The 23,377-nt window shown below is 35.4% G+C and overlaps 1 long non-coding RNA gene and 1 pseudogene across 1 annotated transcript; one reads left to right on the top strand and one right to left on the bottom strand.

The window, feature by feature from the left end:
• Window positions 1-3,380: 3,380 nt before the first annotated feature.
• Window positions 3,381-4,534, bottom strand: LOC125216668. The gene is made up of 2 exons (XR_007175443.1): window positions 4,169-4,534; window positions 3,381-3,716 (listed from the first exon to the last, which is right to left on the bottom strand). It is a non-coding gene; the product is annotated as an uncharacterized LOC125216668 (long non-coding RNA).
• A 5,895-nt stretch (window positions 4,535-10,429) lies between these two features.
• LOC125209859 lies at window positions 10,430-13,794 on the top strand (annotated as a pseudogene).
• Window positions 13,795-23,377: the final 9,583 nt, after the last annotated feature.

The raw sequence follows: 23,377 nt of genomic DNA, 5'->3' as shown, positions 1-23,377 counted from the left end.
CTAATGTTACTAGTTTTTCATGAAACTTACTCCTTCCGTTCCATAGTAGTTGAGTCATTTTGTCATTTTAGTATGTTTCATAATAATGAAATCATTTTTTTTTAAATCAATACATTTCTTCTCACTTATTTTTTTTTCTTTTACTTTATTATTTCTACTTTTTCCTCTATCTCTCTTTATTTAATATATTACACACGTTTTTCTTAATCTCTGTGCAGGAAAAAAATGTCTCCACAAGAGGGGAGAGAGTATTTTTCTCCACGTGGTCAAAATTTTCATTTATACACCATGTACCATCATATATATGAGTATCATCAAATAACTTATACGAATTCCACATCATAATTTAAAGACCTTAGTTACTGCCCAATAAAATTTGGACTAGTGCCAAATTATGAATATGAGAACATGTATTTTGAAAAAATAGAATTGATTAAAATCGAAATTTAGATATATTTTATGTATTTATAAATAATTAATATATAATAAAGTAATTTTCAATATTCGTAAAATAATTAAGTTGTAAGTTTAAATTATTTTTTATTCTTAGAAAAATTTTAAGAAGATGATGAAAGATCTTCTTAAGCCCTTGTATAATTGCTCTAAAACTAGCATCGTTATTGATGATAATTAATTTTAATTTTGTTTTTAATATTAATAGATACCGTAATTTATCTTTTAAATTTATTTTAATATATAATTTTTAAAAATTTATATCAATATGTATTTAAATCAAAACAATATTGTTTTAAATATCTTTGATTAAATATCAGTCCTTAATTCTTCCACAACCATGATTATGATGGGCCTTCATCAAATAAATTTGATGTAGTTAATCCATTATATATAAGGCCCAGTTTAAACAATGAACCTTATTCAGCATTAGTACAAGTCCAGAGCCCATCATATAGGAAATACTCCATAGGGCCAGGGGCATACAACAACATACTAATAAATGTATTTTTATTTTCTAAATTATTATTAATGCATATGTGGTTCCTTATTCCAAAAATAATCTAATCGGGACAAATTGTCTACAATCCAACCAAAGAGGCAAGAGTAGAAGCGCAACTTAATTGGTAACACGATCTCCCTCCAAATGTAAGTTGGGAGATTCAAACTACCACAAAAATTAAAAATTAAAAATAGATGGATAACCATCTTTAATCATTTTTTAAAACTAAATTCGGAGATTTCGATACAACATAGAATATATTTTGGAATTCATAGTATATATCATGTTTATGGTACTCTGATGTTGGTATAAACACGGTACACCGTGAATTTTGATATATACTGAAATTTTTATACGATGTGACATATGATAATTCATATCGTTATCATACTAAAATATTTCGATAAGATATGATACCTTATCAAAATATATCATACCTTACTAAAATTACGATATACTCCCTCCATCCCAGGTGGTTTGTCTCACTTTGACCGGACACATGTTTTAAGAACTGTAATGAAAAGTGAGTTGAAAATGTTAGTGCAATGTGAGTCCAACTTTTATATATTAGTTTTATGATAAAATGTGAGTATGAATGAGTTAATGGAATGTAAGGTCCACTACTAAAAATAGTAAAAGGTGAAATGAGACAAATTATGTGGGACGGATCGAAATAAAAAAATGGAAAAACTATCTGGAACTGAGGAAGTACAAAACATTCAGTATTTTTTTAAATACAACGAGTCTCATATATCAATATTTTATATATTTCCCATCCTTATCTATTCTCCTCATTCTACAAAATGAACATTTTTTATCAGGAAAAAAAGGATTGAATATAATATTATCAATTAAAAAGAATTAAAATATTCGGTTCCTTATAAAGCACGATTTGACCAGGAGTATTATAAGTATTAATCATATTACGTGAAAGGGTTTGATTTTGAAAATTAAGGGGTTTAATATATTCAATGTATTCATCATTTATTGGCTCTATGTATTCCGAGCAAAGTCCTATCATTTCTTATCCAATGGAGTAGTGTTTATTAAAATTAGAACACATAATTATATCAGTAATATTAATTCATATCACAAAATATATCAGTTTCTAACTTAATATCAATTTGCTAATAATAAATATTAATTTCTAGATAAATATCATAAATATATTAAGTACTGATATGATTTTCAATTCTCAACGTTCTTATTTCTAAAAAGTTCTCACGGGAACCGCCCCTTATCAACAATCTCTTGATATTAATTTTAGGCCTTTTAAATTAACTTGTCAAGATGATCTATTGAGAATTGATCTGCTGAGCGATTAAAATGAGCGACATTGTGAGCGTCTCTTTCCACGTCATCTCTCCTCTCTCTCCTTTCTTTATCTAAAGTCAATTTCACGCGTCTCTTCTTCAATTCAAGGACGCAGTCAAATCCGATAGGAATGCAGAAAATTACCGCTCCTACTCTAAATCTGCAAATCCTCTCATCTCTTTCCACGTTTTCTTCTTGCCCAATCCTTAATTTTATCACAATTAAAAGCTACGCCAAAATCAGAAGAAGAAATTCGCCACAATTTTCCGGTCTGCTTCGATGAAGAGGATGATAGGGCAGAGGATAGTGTCGACGGTCTTCTTCCTCTCTCTTGTTTCCTTCTCATTCTTGGTGATAAAAGCGTCGGCCATTATAATACTCTCCAACTTTGCTCCGAATTGAAATTACCACCTCCATTGCTTAAATCTGCGTACCAATGTTTCTTTTACACTTCTTTATCTGCAATATATAATATGTTCACTTTGGATGTAATGTGGAAGAACTGTTCGATGATATGTGTAAAAGGAATGATGCAATTGGATTGGATTGGATTTGAAGAAGCAATGTGTAAGAAAAGGTACCATTCATGACAATGGAGAGTGAGAAATAAGCAACAAGAATGAGAAGATTTGATCAGTTCCGAAAGTTGAAGGATAAGATAGCTTGAAGACAGAATGATCTCTCTTTTTGCAAAAGGAGTTGCAACTGCTATGTTACTTTTTCTTGGAATCAGTTGCTGATGTTGGCTATAATTTGATATCTAGAGTTGGCTTTTCTTATAATCTTAGATTTTTCAGTATTTTGCTTACCTAGTTTTGTTGACCTATTTTTGATTCTTCAAATTCAAACAAAGTTTGTTTAGCATTCTTACACCTTAATTTATTTGTGATAGTATTTGCAAGTTTTGAACTTTATAATTTGTATAGTTGATAATACTCCGGTGATTGACATCTTCTACAGTTGTTGGGTTGCTTGACATCTTCTACTGTATCTGTTGCTTTTTGTATATCATTCTCATTTCAATTGCTTCAATCTCCATTGTCAGTTTATTAGTTATAAAGAATTGCTATATGTAGTCTTGCTAGTTGGTTCAAAATGAGACTCAGAGCAATGAATTGCAAATCAGAATTCGATTTAGACTGAAGAATGATTTTATTTATCCTCTGTATTTGCATTATGTTCCAGTGAGTTCATTTTCCTAAACAACTTGGAAAAAATAGAAGCCATCCATAATCCATCTGTTTCTTCTTTCTCATTATGCAGACAATTTGCTATGCATTATTGTAGACAATTCAAGATGTGATCCTTGATCCTTTGTGATATCCAGGGCCCAACACCTAGTAGAAGCCTGTTACCAGAAGCATCTTGTTGAGGACGCCCTCGACAGCAGAGTCAGAGCCAAAGGATCTGTCGATTACCGGAACCTCCATCTCATGAGCACATTTGTCTGCATAATGAGAAACAAGCCAAGAACCAACTCAGCAGATTAACTAATGGAGTAAAAAAAATCAAGATGAAATTAGGCTGTAGGATCTGGGTTGCAAGAATTATCAATCTACCCACAATCTCAAAATCAATCAATTCAAATTATCAGCAACCAAAATATATAGTAGTACTATGAAAGATCCAAATTCATTATCAACATTCAAAAACTATTTGTCTATTTCGAACAAAAACAGTGAGACTACTAAGTCACTAATTTTCAATCGGGTACACTCAATCGGTCATTCCATCTCAAGTACAATGAAATCAAATCATCCTAAGCATCAACGGTCGAGAAAAGCCCCTCTATGGATGGACTGTTTGCAGCGTAGGTAGCGTTTCCATTAGCTTCAGCGCTGAGTTTGTAATAATCTATAGAATGAGAATTAGATAGGAAACAAGAGAGAGGAAGAAGACCGTCGACACTATCCTCTGCCCTATCATCCTCTTCATCGAAGCAGACCGGAAAATTGTGGCAAATTTCTTCTTCTGATTTTGGCGTAGCTTTTAATTGTGATAAAATTAAGGATTGGGCAAGAAGAAAACGTGGAAAGTGATGACAGGATTTGCAGATTTAGAGTAGGAGCGGTAATTTTCTGCATTCCTATCGGATTTGACTGCGTCCTTGAATTGAAGAAGAGACGCGTGAAATTGATTTTAGATAAAGAAAGGAGAGAGAGGAGAGATGACGTGGAAAGAGGCGCTCACAATGCGCTCATTTTAATCGCTCAGCAGATCAAGATCAATTCTCATGATCTATTGATATCAATTTTAGATCCTCTTAAATTAACTTGTTAATTACACTATGGCACTGAAATGGAACTCCCAAGTCCCAACCGTGTTCTACATAGATAAAAAAAAAAAAAAGTATTACTCATTTTTATATTATATCTGTGGCAGCTTAGTCAATTAAGAAAATAAGCAGTATTTATAATAAAACTAGTGTTACCACCCGTGCTATGCACGGACTAAATAATTTTTAAAAAATAAGAAAATATAATTAAGAGGAATTAAATAAAATTAAAAAATATATAAAAAAATGTAAAAGTTGTTGCAAATCAAGAATAAAAACTATTTAAAGTTTGTATTTATAAGATTATAAAGATTTAAAAAACATATTTCTACTTCTACATCTATCAATTTATCAATCCACTATAACGAAAGGACATGAGGAAAAAAATAGAAATAGAATAGGATATACAAACAAAAGATTGAGAAATACTAACATATAAAATGAGGATATAGTTCACAATTTTTATTGAAAAATTCACATAATCACAATTAACGTAAATAATTATGAATCCCCGTAAAAAGCCATATTTGATATTGTTCTTAACTAACTTAACAAAGAGAATGAGCCAAATGTTATGTATAATTCATTTAATTGAAATACACATTTTTTTCTCAAAACTGTAATGCAGAAAAAATGATACTAACTTGCTCCAACTTAATAAAAAGAGACACCACAGGTTATGTACATGATTACACTATTAAATAATTTAATACAATAAATTTATTATTATATTTTTAATGTTAGATTAGTAACTCCCATTATGATAGTTGACATGTTTCACTCGGGAATGTCTGAGTCATGTGAGCATTTTATAAAATGAATTTTGAATTGTAAAGTAAAAATTATAAGTTTATATAAATATCATAAATTTGTAACGGTTATGCTAATTACTCTCCCACTCATGAAAAGTATGAATTATAATTTTTTTAGTCCGTCTCTGAAAAGTATGATTTTTCTAATTTGAAAACTCATTTCTCTTTAATAATGAGACCCATTCTCTATTAACAGTACTTTAAAAAGTTTTTTTTTCGATCTTTCTCTTACTTTTCCAATTATGCATTAAACCAGTGCCAAATCAAATATTTTTACTCTTTAGGGACGACGGATGAAGTATTAATAATAAACATCATACAACATACGAATATTACAATAAATTAAAATAAAAACAATTTTATAGTAATCGTATTAAAAAATACTACTAAAGTACAATTACAACTTAATAATTAATATCATACTACTTACTAACTATCCTATGGGCATGTAAACAATCAAAAAATGATAGCGGTAGAATCTGAAAATAAAAAGTCTTTTGGTGATGCAAAGCGTTAATTAGCATTAATATTAGTGATAAATGTATTTATGTACAATGAGTAACGTTTCCATTTTCAAATGTATGATTATATTATCGGCTTTCTCCCTATTTAGTTTCCTACATCAAGTTCTAATATATAAATCAAAATTTGAAAAGAAAAGATTTTGTGAAAAATAATTGGAAGTGGAAGGTTTTCAAGAAAAATTAACTATTGGAATACAAAACTTTAAACATTAAAATTAATACTTAGTTTTATTCATATAATAATTAATTAAATTCTAAGCTCTATGTTCTAGCACACATTAATGCCATTAATATTTTATACTACCTCTTTCAATTTTAATTGCTCTCTAACAATCACAACCTCATACGCACGCAGCACTCAACAAATGAAGAATTTGATCGAAATTCTTCATTCGACCACACACGATCGCCCACAAATATCATAGATCGGCAACAAACGTCACATGTTATTAAGAGTAAAAACTAAACTATTACTATAAAAGAAATGGAGTTTATAAATTTTTAAAAACTTGCTTATACATAACATTAAGAGTGTATTTTTAATACTTAATGTGTGATACAATATGTATGTTTAAAGCATTATATTTTTGTTAACCTTGTCATATCTATTTAATTTTATTTGTTATTTTGCACAAAGAGTACAATTACAACACAAATTATTTTGTTACAATATTATTCGATGAGTACACCATCTCTCAAACAATATCATTTTGTTATTTATTTGAAAGAATTTCATTTTAAAAATGCATATGCAAAGTCTAATAAATGAAATGTTGAAATTGAACCTATAAATTAAGGCATAGTAACAAAGCAAAACACCCAAATTTAACTCTATTTACCATTAAACTTTAAATATAAAAAATAGAGTACATTTAAAGCTCAATTCCAAATATTATATAGTTACATAAAGAAATAAATCTTTAAAGCCCAAAATAAAGCACAAATATTAACATAAATTAGTAAATTCTCAAACCCTAAAAGTGGCGCCCTATCTCTCTCCTCTATCTCTCTCGCCTGCCCCCATCTCTCTGTTTTATCTCCCTAATCGGCGCCGACACGACCACCGCCGTGCCTTGCCATTTCTTCAGCGAGCTTCACGCCCGCCGCCGCCCACTACTATCTCTTCTTCTCTCTCAAATCGGTGGCGCCACCACAACGCTCGCCATGCCGTACCTCGCCAGCTAGTCCGCGAGCTTCACGCCCGCCGCCGTCCACTGCTCTCTCTTCTTCTCTCTCAAATCGGCGGCCTCCGCAACCACCGCCCTGCCTCATCAGTTCTCGATCAGCCGCCCGCCGCCGTCCACCGCCCTGCCTCATCAGTTCTTCCAGCTCTACTTCCAGTTCTACCACCGTCAAATCGCACCGACTAATCGCACCGACGGCGATGCAGAGAGGATTCCGGTGACTGCACAGCCGGCGTCGCTGGCTCTCTTTCTTCTTCCTCTCATTTTTCTTCTTCTCACCTTCTCTCTCTCATCTGTCCTTATGCTGCAATAAAAAAGTCACAAAATCAGTCGACAACAATAGTTCTCAAAATTGCAGATTCAACTAATGATTTATCAATATATGGGTCTGTTCACTATGTAAGAGATGGTTTGAACAGAAATAAAACAAGGCCAGATTTTTACCCAATAATATCTGTCTTATTTTAGCCAATGAATGACTTTCCCGCCTAAATAACTTTTCAATGACATTTTTGTTAATTTCTCAACAACTGCCTCTTTAGATAGTTATAGATTAACACATGTGTCCACAAGAAAATATTTCCTTTTAAGTATTGAGCCCACAATGTTGAGAAATTCTTCGTACGTACATGATAATTTCTCCATTTTGTTATTTTATTTGCAAATTTCTTTCATTTGTTTCTTTGCTTACCCAAGAATTATTCAGAGTCCAACTACACAGTGGCGGATTCAGGTGGGGGTAGGTGGGGGCGACCGCCCCCACCATGCGACTAATTTCTCCTTATCCCGGATTTATATTTTCCATATCCGCCCTCCCTTGCCTCCGACGTCGCCCCGTTGACCGAAAAAAGTAACCATTATCGCCCCAAGCTCAATTGAAATAACTGTTAGGTTTGGTATACTGAAAAACATGTTTCGAGCAAGTTTCGCTCGAATAGAATCTTGCTTGTATACGTAAAACTCTAATCCACTTTTAACTCGATTCAGTATTATTCGAGCAGTTTCGCACGAATAGAATCAGTATATTATTACATTGTGTTTGTTTGTGCATTTATAAGATGTTTTATAAACATTTAAATGTATAAGAAGCAAACAAACTCTAAGTCTTTTGCTTAGTAAACTGGTTGTGGGCGTCGTCCACTTTAAGGTAACACAATCGGTTCTATGCAATGCTTTGCAAAAGAAAAATAAGAATTTCACAACCCGAGATAGGCTTAGACTACCTATCGTGAAAGGTTGCAATGTCAGTCCGATTATTTCTAAGCCTTACTGAAATAAGATGACGTTGGTGTGGTATAGCACTGAATGAATCTAACAGCAAGACGTGTCTTTATGCTATCTACTGAAAGACTAGGTCTTGATAAATAACTATTTCTTAATCTACATATGTTAGCATTGAGCATACGGTATTGATTATGCACTAACTTTGACTTATCAAATGGTGCGGGTTTTTCGCAACCCAATAATCCCGATATATTGGGTAGTGATGATTAATATCTAGCGGTGCTAGGATTGCTATTATGTTGAATCACGCGCGAGGTGAGTCTCGTTTGATAATGTCCTCAAGAGGAGCTTGAACAAGGTTTTATTATTCGGAAACTGGTCAGATGGAGTTTTATTACTCTATGAATAATAAATAAGTGTTTCTTGCTAAGTCCACTCTTGGAATTAATAAGATGTTAATTAATTAAGTCCATAGCAGACATTAATTAATTAATGGACATTTATATCTTAAGCACGGGAAATAAATAATATAAATAACGGAAACCCGGATTACTTGTAATTTCGGATTTGGATGGGAGTGCAATATTACTTATGTAGTGGCTGATCGTAATATTCCAATTAAAAGCTTATATTAAATTGAGGTTCAATTTAATTAGTAAAAAGCTAATTGGAGGAGCCCTTATCCAAAACCTTCCATAGATCCCTGACTGGGCCCAATATGAACTTAATATAAATAGGAGAATAAAGGAAAGACAGAAACACAATTATTGGCAGAGGAAATTTTCGCCCCCCTCTCTAATTAGTAGAGGAGTTCGAAAATTCTTCACATCTTCTCCGTGAGGAATTTTCTGTCTACTTTATTCGAGTCCTAGTATTTTGATAAGATCAGCCCACCCTGATATCGAGATACAATTCGGGAACCAGTCAGAAGATTCGTGGTCTAGTATTGAGATCATCACGTGGAGAAAGCGCGAGCAATCGACGATTCTTTGGAGAATCAAATCGGTAACTCTAAACCGTAGTATTCATGTTTAGGATTTATATTTACTAAGCATGAATTATTTGCGTTCTAGCATGCAATTATCTGTTTAACATGTGAATTGATTAATCCCATAATCGGTCAAATAGATCCGTGTCTGATTTATTTGTTTTGTACAAGTCTTACGCTGTGCAAGGAGCACCAAACCCCAGCAATAACATCCACATACTTGCTAAGTTGTATGACATGCCTCGATTCAAAAAATGATTTCACTGCTTTTAAACAACTTGAAGCTTTTGTTGATGTTGTGAGAAGAGATGCACGATTGAATGGTATTGAAGATTTGGCTAGCCTATCCCGGAAGTTTTTTCGTTGGTTTATCGTGTAATTGAGTTGGTATTGATCTTACCCGTAGCGACTGCATCTGTTGAAAGAGTATTTTCAACAATGAAATTTGTCAAGACTGACTTGCGGAATAGGATGGGAGATGAGTGGTTGAATGACAGTTTGGTAGTATAAAATGAAAGATCCAACTTTGCAAGTGTTTTTAATGAAAGAATCTTGAAACGTTTTCAAGATATGGATACCCGTAGAAATCAGTTGTCTCGATTAACGGATGCTAGAGCTACTTGAATTTCATTTTGCTAAAAAAACATATTGAAGTATTATATTTAATATTTTATTATTTTATTCCGCTCCCTCCGTTTTTTAATCCTGGATCCGCCACTGCAACTACACCTATACTTATATGATATATATCATTCACTAAGAATATTAAAATTCTCAGCGTTACCTAATCAGTAGACCGTAGGGACGTGAATATATTTTCGCCATAACAAAATAATCAAATTATAGTACTAATACACATGATTATTTTATTAATTTTTTATAGTCTTTAACTATGTAAATTGTTATGGAAAATTTTCGGTTAATGATCCAAATCACATAAAAGTATATTTTATAATAAAACTTAAAAATATATCCTTAGAAGCCGGCTCAATAATCATGTTTATTGAGCAGCTTTTATGTAGTAGAAATATTTGATAATAAAATTTGTACTTGCTAAAACCCGTATTTTTTAAAGTGCATGTCACTTGGACACGTATATTATATATACACCAATACGAAGACTAACAAAAAAAATCTCATCCCATCTTAGAGAGAGAAAGGAGACCAGAGAGATGGACAAAGCGATCGTGTTACTAATGGCGGTGGCTGCAGCGGCGGCGCCGGAGCAGGAGGCGGACCGAGTGTCGGCGCTCCTGGGGCAGCCGGCGGTGAGCTTCGAGCAGTATGCGGGGTATGTCACTGTCAACGAGAGCCATGGAAGAGCTCTCTTTTATTGATTTTTCAAAGCTACCGAAAATCCTCAAAAGTCAAAACAAACCTCTCCTTTTATTTCTTAGTGGAGGTATGAATTAATAATTACTCTCTTCGTGTTTGTAAGTGCTGATAATTTGTAGCTCACCCTTGTTTTAACTTGATCGTTTTGTAACATGCCATGCGAGGCCCGATCACTTTTGCACACTCGTTTTATAAAAATCATACTAATAAATAGTTAAAATGAAAAAATTGTAAAGTAAGAGAGAGAATAATGTTGAGAAGATTTCAGGTCCAGGATGCTCGTCAATTGGGTTTGGGCAGTCACAAGAGTTGGGACCTTTCTTTCCCCAAAAAGGAAAACCTGAGCTTAAGCTTAACGATTATGTGTGGAATAAAGGTAAGTAAAATAAGTGAAATTGGTCGAATATATAATAAGTAAAATAAGTATGTGAATAGATAAAATTAGTAGAATCTATATGATGTAGGAAGTGAGTATAATGGTTAATGGAATATGAAACACATTTATCAAGAATAGCAAAAGCAAATTGGGACTTTTAATTACGTTGACAAACCAAGATATAAAATCGAGACTTTTAAGTTGACACAATGAATATTGCTTTTTTTTATTTTATATATCAGTTAGTATTGAATAAGTTTATTAAGGTCGGTGTTGGTTTCTCGTATACAAACACAAGCAGTGATTTGAAAGACCATATTAGTGATACTATTACTGGTAATTAACTTACTATTACTTTTAGTTATTATTAAATCGAAAGAAGTTTCTTATGTATATTATCTTTCAAATAGAGTAAATTGTCAAAAAAATTGTAAAAATTTAGTTAAATTTTGGTCAATATCTAAAGTTTTGTAAGGATAGATAACAACAAGAAGTTTCTAACGCATACTATCTTTTAAATAGAGCAAATTGTTGAAAAAAACTAATGAAATTTGGTTAATATCACAAGTTTTGTAAAGATAGATCACGGCGTCTTTTAAATTCTTGGACATTTTGTGGCATAATTTTCCAGCAACTACATCACACGTAATTTCCTCCCGAGTCCATGCCCATGAGACAATTACGAAAAATGTCAAATTCACGATGATAGTTGTAACATATGAATTGAACCAAATTGACCAAACTTCATTGTTTTTTCTGGTAATTTAACAACTCTACCATTACAGTTTATTTTCTTTAAAATCGATTTCTAGAAATTGAAATTTTGTTAGGTTAACCTTGACTTCATTTTTTTCATTTGACTGTGTATTTTAGCTCAGGATTCATACAATTTTCTATTGGGCTGGTTTCAAAGGTTTCCACAATTTAAATCTCATGAATTCTACATTGCTGGGGACAGTTATGCTGGTAATAACTTAACTAAAACCATTATCGATTCTATTGTTGGTTTATATGAGGAAATTATTTGAATAAACTAATTAAATTAGATTTATTTACATTTAATTAGACATGTGGTTTATTTTAAATGTTTCAGGACACTACATTCCTCAGCTTGTTGAGTTAATAATAGGGAGAAACAAAAAAACATCTGACGACGATCATATCAATCTCAAAGGCATTATAGTAAGATTCAGTTTATTTCATCATCTTCAGTTTTCAAGCATTATAATAAAGAAATAATAGTATTAATTTAGATTATGATGTTTGATAAATTATAGTCATACGCATGATATTTGAAAATGAAATGTTAAATCACTAAGTTTCAATTTTTTTTACTGTTGATACATGTACAAAACAATATATTTTATTAATGCTAAAAATGACGTTGCTTAAGCATTGCCAGAAGTCATCATTTTTGTAAATGATAGAGACAGTTGAGAATTCTTTTTCAAAACTTTGTACGACTGGTCAAAATGTGAACAAGTTTTGTACTATTATCCGTAGAGTTTATCTCATCTAGCTCACAAGCTAAAATGAATATTTTATTAATAGATCGGAAATCCATCACTGACTCTGAAACCGACCAAAATGGCATGATCGACTACGCTTGGCATCGCGCCGTTATATCTGACGGACTATACGAAGAAATCAAGAAAAATTGCAACTTTAAACTGCAAATTGTTTCGAACGAATGCAACAGTCCCTTTCAGAAATACATTGAGGTTTATAATATCATAGATATATACAGTTTGTACACTCCTACCCGCGTCGACAACAATTACACCACTATTTCCGAATCTTACACCCATTTGAAGGATGATGCTCAAAAATATATATCTCACAATGTAAGTGTCTCAATTCATTTTGCTACTCCCTCCGTCCTACGTTACTTGAGTCACTTCTTTTTCGCACTCGTTTTGAAAAAATAATAATAAATAGTTAAAGTGGAGAAAAAATGAAGTAAAAAAGAGAATACTATAATTAAGACTCTTCTCTACATTATTCTCTTTCTTACTTTTCTTTCTCTCCACTTTAACTATTCAATATTATTTTTTTAAAACGAATGCAAAAAAGAAATGACTCAAGTAGCATGGGACAGATGGAGTATAATTTTATACAGTAAAATTTAATTTCTTTTATATCTATTTCAAGAAGGAAGAGCGTTGGCTTGGTACGATCCATGTGCTCGGAGATATACTATTAACTATTTTAATAGGGCTGATGTTCAACATGCTCTTCATGCTAATGTCACAAAAATTCCTTATTCGTGGGTGCATTGCAGGTATAACATAGCACTTTATTTTTATGTATTGTTTCAGGGTAAATTGTTGAAATAAAAAACCCATGAAATTTCATCAAAGTTTAGTCATATTAATAACTTAAGTTTATATCTATATCCAAGTCTTTAAATTCATAAATTCTGTCACTTTAACATCATACTAAACACCTACATATAGTGACATATGTAATTTTGAAATATTTATATGTCACGTCAATAATATATTAGCTATACAAACTTGAATATTTCATCGTGAGATAGTTGCGAACTATTTTAAACTACATGATTTTTTTCTACTAAATTTTTATAATTATAGGACAGACCAAGTTTTAATCAAATATTTTGATTTTTTTTCTCCAACAACTATACCTTTATAAATATGATATTTAATAGAAGAATGATTGAGTACCAATGTGGTTTGCAATGCAGTGACAGTCTCCAATATAAGAGCGATGACATTGCATTCTCCATACTCCCAATTCTAAGAAGAATCATAGCCTCAAATATAAGAGTTTGGGTATACAGGTAATTCGCTAGTTAATACTCGATTCATTTTCCTAACACACTAATATTCTTCACACAATCCAAAAAAAAAATGCTAAATGCTCACTACTAAGTTAATACAAATAACATGTCTAATGGAGTAATTTTTTTCATTAATGCCCTAATGTGAATCCTCTAGATTGAAGACTCATGAATTTGCCCCGGACTTATTCTTGTAAATAAACCCAACAAATAAACAAGATAAACCAAGAAATGAAACAAGAAAAATGGATAAAAGAATAGAGGATGGATTAGTGTTATGATTTAGGTGAAGAACAAGAAAGAAATCTCAAAGGCACTTTCACATACAAACACCTAATGGCTCCACAAACTAGCAACACAAGAACTAGCAAGCATACCTTTACAATCAACCTTAGCCCGGCAAAAGATCGAATGCAACCCGAAGGAATTTGATAAGTCTTCAAAAGATGAAGAAGGTGAGCTCTCAAATATGGAGAAATTGTCTCTTACAAATATTCAAAAGCTGAGAATGAAAACCCTACAAAAGAGTATTTATACTAAAACAAAAGTAATAGGGAAAATAGTCTTAAAAAGCTTGAAAAATGGCATTTTCGGGCAAAACGCCCGGCCCGGGCGTTTTCTCTGTCGCCGGGCATTGTTTGGCAGCTTTGCGCAACTTTAGTCAAATGGCCATAACTTCCTCATCCGGGCTCCGATTAAGGCGTGTAAGGTACTCACGCGAAGCTCTTTTGATGACGAAGACAATGATATTCTTAAAAGAGAATTTGGACACCATCTTGATAGGTATATTGATGTTTGAAACGGACCTCAGCTTCGGTGTGGTTCATTGAATGCCTTTGTTTGTTCTATTGGTTTGGCACTTCCCGGATTCACATCATCCTCTCCTTCTTTTTGAAAGGATTTGTCCTCAAATCCGGTTCTTAGATTCATCTTTAGGACACCCGGATTCACATCATTCCCTCCTTCTTTTGAAGGATTTGTCCTCAAATCCGGATCAAGCATACCTACAAGACCAAGTAAGTCCAAATCAAGTATCATAGGTCTAGAAGATGTACTTGGCTTACCAAGGGTGTAGAGAGCTATATAGCCAAGATTGCAAATCTCCATGTGGAGTATATCTAATGCATATATGGTCTCATCAATCATACCATCATTGTGATCATAAAGTAATAACAATATTGGAAAAATTCGGCCACTAGGGATTAGGAGGCTATGATCAAACAATGAAACTTGCATCAAGTAAGGAGCATAAGATCTACACCCTAACCATAATGCACATGTAAACTCAATATCACAAGTAATGGTACTATCAACAAGTTTTCTCCTAACACATTTGTGCGTGTCATCAAGATATTTTCCATACTCTAACAAGTCCAAAGTATAAGCACATGGTATGGAGACACACAACTCTAACAATCCTTTTATAAGGTAATCCAAAACAAACTCATTTGTTGTAAGACCTTTGATAAAGGATCCATAAAACATACCAACTCCATGGAAAAGTTTGATTTTTATGCAATAAAAGAACTTATCATGCCAAGACACACATGCGTCAAACACTTTGTATCTCTTGGTCCCAAATCCATCCACTCTACCAATCCACATACCTAACATTGTCTTCATAAAAGAATTGACATTTTTAGAAGGGCTAGGGATACACAAGAAAGGATCCTCATAGCTTGTAAGACTAAACTTAGCAAGTAATGATTCAAGATTATCATGCCACATATCAAACAAACCACAAGTGATACGAGTATCAACACAAATGGGCATTTGAAAACCAATCACATTCACTTGTTTCATTAAATCATTATCACAAGTTAAGGTGAGAATACTTGAACCTTGGGAAAGAGGTGATTCAACTTGACATTTCTTCCATGAGCTTATAACCGGTAAGAAGTTACTCGGTACATCCACAACTCGAGGTTCACATTCCAATCCTTCTAATTTATGTTTCAAAAATCCATCAAAGAGAAAAAACATGTTAAAAGAGTTAGTGAAATAAGGGTCGTTCTCCTCACCAAGGGCAAAAAGGATAGGGTGATTTAGAGCCCTCCCAAGGTTAATCTTAGAGTCTAACAAGCAACTTTTTTTTCTCACATGCTTGTAGTTTTTCTCTCTTGGTTGTGTTGATTCGCACTCACCCCCACCACTCTCTCTTGGCTTTTGCATCTCACTTTTTAGCCTTTTCTCACACTCTATATTTTCTTCTCTCTCTTGCTCATTCCTCAAGTACTCATTTACTTTAGCAATCTCATTTGGCTTCGTTTCAATGCTCAATACTTGAAGGGCTTTTAATGGCTCACACTCGTCCTCGGCTTCCACCATGCTAGACACACCATCATTGAAAGTTGGGCGTGCATCTTCCTCATGTACGGCCATAGACTCTTTTTCATCCTCACATTGCTCTTCATCATCATCGTCAACAAAATCCAACATATGCTTGACACGCTCTTTATCGTCACACTTATTTTGAATCAAGCCCTTTGAAGTAGTGAAGTTGGATGACAACCACGACAAAACCTTCGTTTAAGGGGATGACTCATCATTCTTTATCCAATTGTCATTACATCCACTTTGGGAAGATTTGTGATATCTCATTCCTTGTCTCCTTGCAAACACTCTTGCAAAATCTTTAAATGGCTCCTTACCATTTCCTTGAATAACATTTTCCCTTGGTTTTTGTTGAAGATACCATTTATGCAAATTGAGATGGATCAGCTGGGGAAGCTTATTTTAGATTTCGTTAAGATGATATCCGAGTTGCCATTTTTGTTGCCCAACGAGGTATAGATGGACTTTGTTGCCCTCAGCTACTGACTCCCTCCTTCAAGCCTTCTTTTTCCTTAGATTCTGCTCATTTCTACTTCATTCCTTCGCTAGACTGTTTCCTTCAGCATCTCATTGATCTAGCGATTCTGTCACACACCTGGCTTAGAAACCGTGTTAGACCCAGCAAAATGTAACGCTTATCACCATATAACCGATGCATGAAATTAGCCTTATCACATCCTCATCAAAGTTATGATAAACAGCATCCAGGAATTCTTGCCATGAACAATTAGGATTAGAGTGTCGATGCTCGTGGAGCCATACAGATGCTGGATGGTAAAAAAATAACCTCACAAAAAACAAACGATCAGTATCATGATAGTCAAAATACTCCTGAACATCCAAAATCCATCTCACGGGGTTAACACCAGAAAACCGAGGAGGAGAGTTTGACAGCAAGACGGACATGGTGGTAGAAATCAATAGGAAGATGAGAACCTAATGAAAGCACCAATTATTTGATAGGAAGATGAGAATCTAATGAAAGCACCAATGCCTTTGATAGGATTTTACCTATCAAAGGAATTATTTGAGAAAAAGAGGCGTGAATTTGTAAGAGAAAAAGAGAACAACCCTAGTTGAAGTGCTAGGGGCGTCGTCACGCGGAGCGGATCACCTCCCCCATCTTATACACCACTTGCTACCCCACCAATAGAATAATGCCATGTATTTATTCTTTAAAATAAACAATTTCCTACATCATTTATATCCCACCAATATAATAGTGCCATGTGTATATTTACTAAATATAAAATTAAGGATTAAAATTTTCATTAAATAGTAATATATCATCTACAATACCTATTCATACCTATTCGGAAACCGCGGCCAATGGCCTTTCCGCCAACAATCCCTTTCTCCCCCGCCGCTCTCCGCCGCGATCGCCTCTAATCCCCCCGCCGCCGCCGGTCTCATCCTCTCCACCGGTAGTAAACCCGCCACCCGCAACACCCTCTCCCTTAATACCCTTCCCTCCTCCCCCCACCCGCCGCCGCCAACTCCATCCCCTCCGCCAGCACCCGCGGAGGACTCGGCATCGCCACCACCGCCGCTGGTTTCATCTCCCTCGCCTCCCGCACCGCCGCCGCCGCCGCTCTTCCCATGGCTGACGCCGCCGACCGCGGGAACAAACACTCCTCCACTGCCTGGAATTGTCTTCCTGCCACCGCTTGTGCCGGACTTGTTTCTGACGCCGCCGCAAATGCCGGTGGGGGTGGGGGTACGGGTCTTCCGGTGCCTCAGTTGCCGGGGTTCTTTCCACCGTCGCTGGTAGGTGATCCGATACCATTTGCGACTACGCTGCCGGCGGTGGAAGAGCAGCCGCCACTTCCTTTCTTCCTTCAGAGCCCGATTCGCCGGCCGCCGCCACAGAATTAGTATTTAATGAAAATTTTAATCGTTAATTTTATATTTTAATGAATAAACACGTGGCAATGAGTAGGAAATTGTTCATTTTAAAGAATAAATACATGGCATTATTCTATTGGTGGGGTAGCAAATGGTGTATAAGATGGGGAAGGTGATCCGCTCCGGTTTTCCCGCCAGAAGAGAGAATGAGATTAATAATTTAATTCTCCATTCTGCTTCATGATAATAAAAGACTCCACACATATTTATAATATGTGTGGTAAAAAAAATCTCCTATAAACTAGGGAAGTAAATCAAAAGCAAATCAAATCCTAACCACTAGAGAAAGTAAATAAAATCATGGCAACTAAATAATACTAAAACATTAATAAACTAAATAAATATACAGAGAGAATATCAGCTCCCTTCCGCAATAAAATAGAATATCAGGTCCCTATCACATTTACACCAAACTCAAACTTCAAAATTTATACCATTTTTTATTTTTGTCTCACAAAATTTTTGCAATAATATCATATTTGGTGTTGTTTCACAAAAAACACCAAAAATGAGTTTGAGTTTGGTGAATGATTGGTGAAGATTTCTACACCAAAACTCATTTTTGGAGTATAATTGGAGATGGCCTCAATTTGCAGTGTCGAGATCTTTCTCACTAACTAGTTCGTTTATATTTCCATCTTTTATTATTTCTAACAATTACAAACGTTATTTTATATATAAAATACAATAAGCTTAGCTTTTAAACAAATACTAATTTCCAATTGTATATCATTAGGCTCCATCTTGCATGAAAATAGATTTAATTTTATATCTTCAACATCCAGCATATTCCAAGAAATATCTCCAATTTGCGTTTTTACATGTAATGCCTCAACTTTTAAGCATAAAATGCCACCTAATTCAAATCTAGTGAAAGAAAATTGATTCATCTCACGGAAGTAATTCCACCTCAACACATGAAACGAAAATGCGTTGTGCAAAAATAAGAAGAAATAATACTAGTATTTTGTGTCCACGAATTTGATCATAATGGAGTATTAAATTATCCCTAGCTTTTTGAGTATTTAAGAAAATATAACATATAATTATGAGAAAAAATGAATTTCTAGAATATGAAAGTCGATAAAACAACACGGAGGTGAGCCCGGGGCGGAATTTCTGGGGGCCCGGGGCCTACCCTTTGGGAGCTCCCAACCCCGGGTGCCACATCACCGGAAACGGCCGTTCGGAAGGCCAAAGACGGCCCCGTTTTTTGGGGAGGGGGCTGGGGAGGATCCGTATCCCCCCCTTTTTTTCTTTAGTTGGCCCCCCTCCCCGAACAATCGAGGTACTTAAAGGGGGTTTTCTCCCCCCGGGTTTCCCCAAAGGCCCGGGGGATGTTTCGAGCCCCTTTGTCCGCTCCCCCCCGGCCGCTTTTCCCGGGGGAAATCCCCGGAATTTCCCCGTTTGCCTCGTTGCATTTGTAGATGCTTGCGAACCATACAATTTTGCGATAGAGGGTTTCCCCGCCGGGGGTTTTTCATTGTAAAAGGCGAGTTATACGAAATAAGTTTTCCCCTTTTTTGGTTCCGGGCCGACGCCCGGATCTTCGGGGGCCCCCGGTAGGTTTTAAATCGCCATCATCTCCCCCAGTGTCGGGGGGGGGTGAAAATTCCCAAAAATAGTTAGATTCCTTCTTCAACAAAAACCAAGGGAAAATGTTATTCAAGAAAATGGTAAGGAGCCATTTAAAGATTTTGCAAGAGTGTTTGCAAGGAGACAAGGAATGAGATATCACAAATCTTCCCAAAGTGGATGTAATGACAATTGGATAAAGAATGATGAGTCATCCCCTTAATCTAAAGAGTGAAAAGTCCTTTTCTACCACATGGTTAATTAAGGAACTTGATCACCAAGCATAACACCTTCCAAGACTTTCACCAAGAAGGCAAGGAAGCCTTTATCAAGATTCAAAAAGAGAGATGAACAATTAGCTCAAAAGGGAATTTGGTATCTTCCCCAACAAGCCAAAAGAGTTGGCTATATAAAGAGCCATACCACACCTCTTGCTTCACCTTTTTACCACTTAGAAACTTCTCGGCAAAGAGTAGCAAGGAATGAGAGGAGAGGGAGGAAGCTCTTGAGCTGCCCAACAATTAAGGAATCACCAAAGCAAGGTAATTCTCCCCAACATCCTTTACGTAAATAGCATTCATATAGATTTCAACATAGCAAGCTCTAGATGAGAACTTAGAACCATAGATGCTCAAAATTTGGAAAGATCAGTAGCAAGGATTTAGAGCAACAAACATAGTTAGCCTCAATTACTTAAGCAAATGACAAATGCTTTGAAGATGATAATTCCAGTGAACTCTCAAGAATTTAGAAAAACTAGTAGAAGGCTTTCTTTAGCAATCACCTAGCATCAAGTAATAAACTTTCAAGAACTAGTATAAGCTAAGTAGGAAGACTTAGCTTAGTGCTAGAAGCTGTTCGGCGAGAGGCTCGACGGAGGAGGCGAGCGGCAGGGAGCAGCGACAGCGGCAAGGACAGCCGCTGGACGCCAGCTCGACGGAGGCAGTAATGTCGCCGGAGGTATCTCTGCTGTCACGAGAAAGAGGCAGCTGAGGCGGCGCTGGATTCGATCGCCTCTGATCCGATGGAGAGATCGGAGGATGGTTACGGAGTCGCCGAGGGAGAGAGGAAACTCAGCGGAGAATGAGAAACGGAGAGAGAGGACCGATGGGAATCACCGGCGATAGGGAGCGCCGACGATTCGATCGGTGATGGACAGCCAACGGTGGTGGAGCTGGACGGCGAGAGTGAGCTCGACGGGAGCCGGAGATGGTGTGAATCGCCGGTGAGAGGCGTTGCTGGAGCAGCAGCGCACCGGCGACGCGAGGGCAACGGCGATTTCGCCGGTGAGAATGGGAAAGTGCCGCTGCTGTATTCTTCGATTAGGGATTTCAGTTTGAGAAGTAAATGATTTTGGGGAAGAAGAGAAATCGATGGGTTGAGTTGAGGAGTATAGGCTTATTGCCTTCCTAATTAATTTAGTTGGATCACTAGATTAATTAAAGGTTGGGCCAATGGAATTATTTTAGTTGTTGGGCCTTAGTAAATTAAATGGAATGGGCTATGGAGTTGAATGAATAGTTTGTAGGCCTCATGATTTAATTGTGAAGTAATTGGGCCTAGAGGTGAATTAAAGGAATAAATGGCTGCTTCATTTATTTGTGGAATTGGAATCAAGGGAATTTAATTAGTAGTGGGCCGATTTCTTTTAGTAAGTAAATGATGTTTGATTTTGGGCCAAGGCAAAAAATAATTGTTGGACATGAGAATCAATTAAGTTGGATGAGAATAAATTAGCATGACGGATGGACTTGTTTAATTGTGGAAATGGACTCAAGGGAATTTAAGTAATAATGGGCCAAGAGTTTTGCAACTAATTGGAAGTGGGCCGAGATGTTTTAAAGGAGAATGGAGCATGAACCAAGATTAAATAATTGGGCCAAGAATTTCTTAGAATGGATTGGAATTAATTTAAGGATTGAGTTGGAGCTCAAATGATTAATTCCCGAATAATTTACTAAGTTTCCGAAGATGGAAAATATTGAAGTTGGAGAAGCGAATGGGCGGCCTTAAGAAAATTCAAAGAAAGGATTTAGAGAGGGATTTTCCATGAATCCATACTTTAATAAATAAATACCCAAGTGATTATCTTCGAGAAAATAGAGATTTCCCCGAAATTAGTGAAGTGAATAATCAAACCTTATGAAGTAGTGAAGCCCGAGGTAGGATTAAGAAAATCCTATAAGCCGAGACTAAGATATAGGTGTTATCCAATAGGATGCATGCATTGTTTTCTCATGAGAAATATTTCAAGTACTAATTAGCGTGCTACGCTATTTATTTTCAAAGGATATTTTGCTCGAGGGCAAAGTGAGGCCAACACGAGAGTTGTTATTTGGAGATAAGCGTATCAGGTGGGCTTTCTTTTAATATCCAGCACTATAGTGTGGATATAAAGCAAATATTTGTGAAATTATGAAAAATCATCTTTTCTCAAAATGAAGCAGTGATTATTTTAAAGTGTTGTCATGCCATAAAATGTTTGTTTTTTGACTTTTCAATGTGCAAGTTCCATTTCCATTTCTTCCTAATTCCTTTAAATCCTTTTATTAGTCGCGATTTACCCGCTTTCGCTATCCTTAGCAAAGTGCGGTCGTGACATAGGAGTAGAGCTGTTGCTCCCTCCTGATCTGGGTTCGGGAGTCCACCCGAATCCGGGGGCGTTTAGGTCGTGCAACGGGTAAGGACGGTAGCCACCCGGAGCTTGCGAACCTTGAGTTTGAGGAGGGGCCGTAAATTGGGTTTCCGGACTATATCCGGCCTCGGAGTCGAACCAATCGTGGTTCCAACCGCGATTGCCGGAGGGGTGATCGCGGAGCCGGACATTGTGTAGTGTGGTGGGAATTTAGATGAGAGAGTATGAGGAAAAAAGATGAGAGAATGTAGATGAATGATGATAGAATAGATGAGAATGTGATTTTTTTTTTTGTTGAAGTGGGGGTATTTATAGATGAAAATGTGAATTTTGGGGAAAAAATTGAAAAATAAATTAAAAGTGGGTAGAAAACGGATATAATTTTTTGAGAAGTGGGAAAATATTTTTTTTTATTTAAAAACATTTTTTTAAATAAATTTCGAATTTTTTAAAAATAAATAAATAAATAAACGAATTTGCCAACGGCATAGCCGTTGGCCAATCAGAGCGTGCCACGTAGGCACGGACGTGCTCTTAGCTAAGAGCAGCGCCGTGCCGCTGGCACGGACGGACAAGCTCCAGCGACGGACGGACGAGCAGCGTCCCTGCTACCGCTGCGGATGCTCTTAATTTCAATTTATATATCACCAAAATATAATATGTATCAATAAATCTATACTAATATAAAAGCCGAGTTTTGGGCATAGTTTTGAATATTTATTAATTTTGGGTATTATTGCAATTAATCTAAATTTAATTTTAGATTTAAAACGACAGTTTCGCATGTATTATAAATGTAATCCACGATAACAAAAAATTAATTTTTCCCAATATTCGTTTAGGAATTTGACCAACTTAATTGTCATTGAACGTTACAAATTTTTCAAACTTAAATTGAATCAACCGTGCATGTCTTTTTTGCAAATATTTGCATGGAGTAATTATTAAATCAATGTGATGCCATTGCACAATTGAAATTAATATTAGTTAATGCTTATAATGCCTAATTATTGCCCCGCTTTGCTCCATATGTATATTTAAATATCGAGTCCTCATTTTCAACCTCCAATTTTATGGTCATTTTCTTTCAAGTTTTCTCTTTTGTTCTTTTCTTATTTGTTTATGCTTTATAATTAGG

Source organism: Salvia hispanica, chromosome 3 (genome assembly GCF_023119035.1).
Source record: "Salvia hispanica cultivar TCC Black 2014 chromosome 3, UniMelb_Shisp_WGS_1.0, whole genome shotgun sequence".
Classification (NCBI taxonomy): domain Eukaryota; kingdom Viridiplantae; phylum Streptophyta; class Magnoliopsida; order Lamiales; family Lamiaceae; genus Salvia; species Salvia hispanica.
This window is presented reverse-complemented; position numbering and strand designations above follow the sequence as displayed.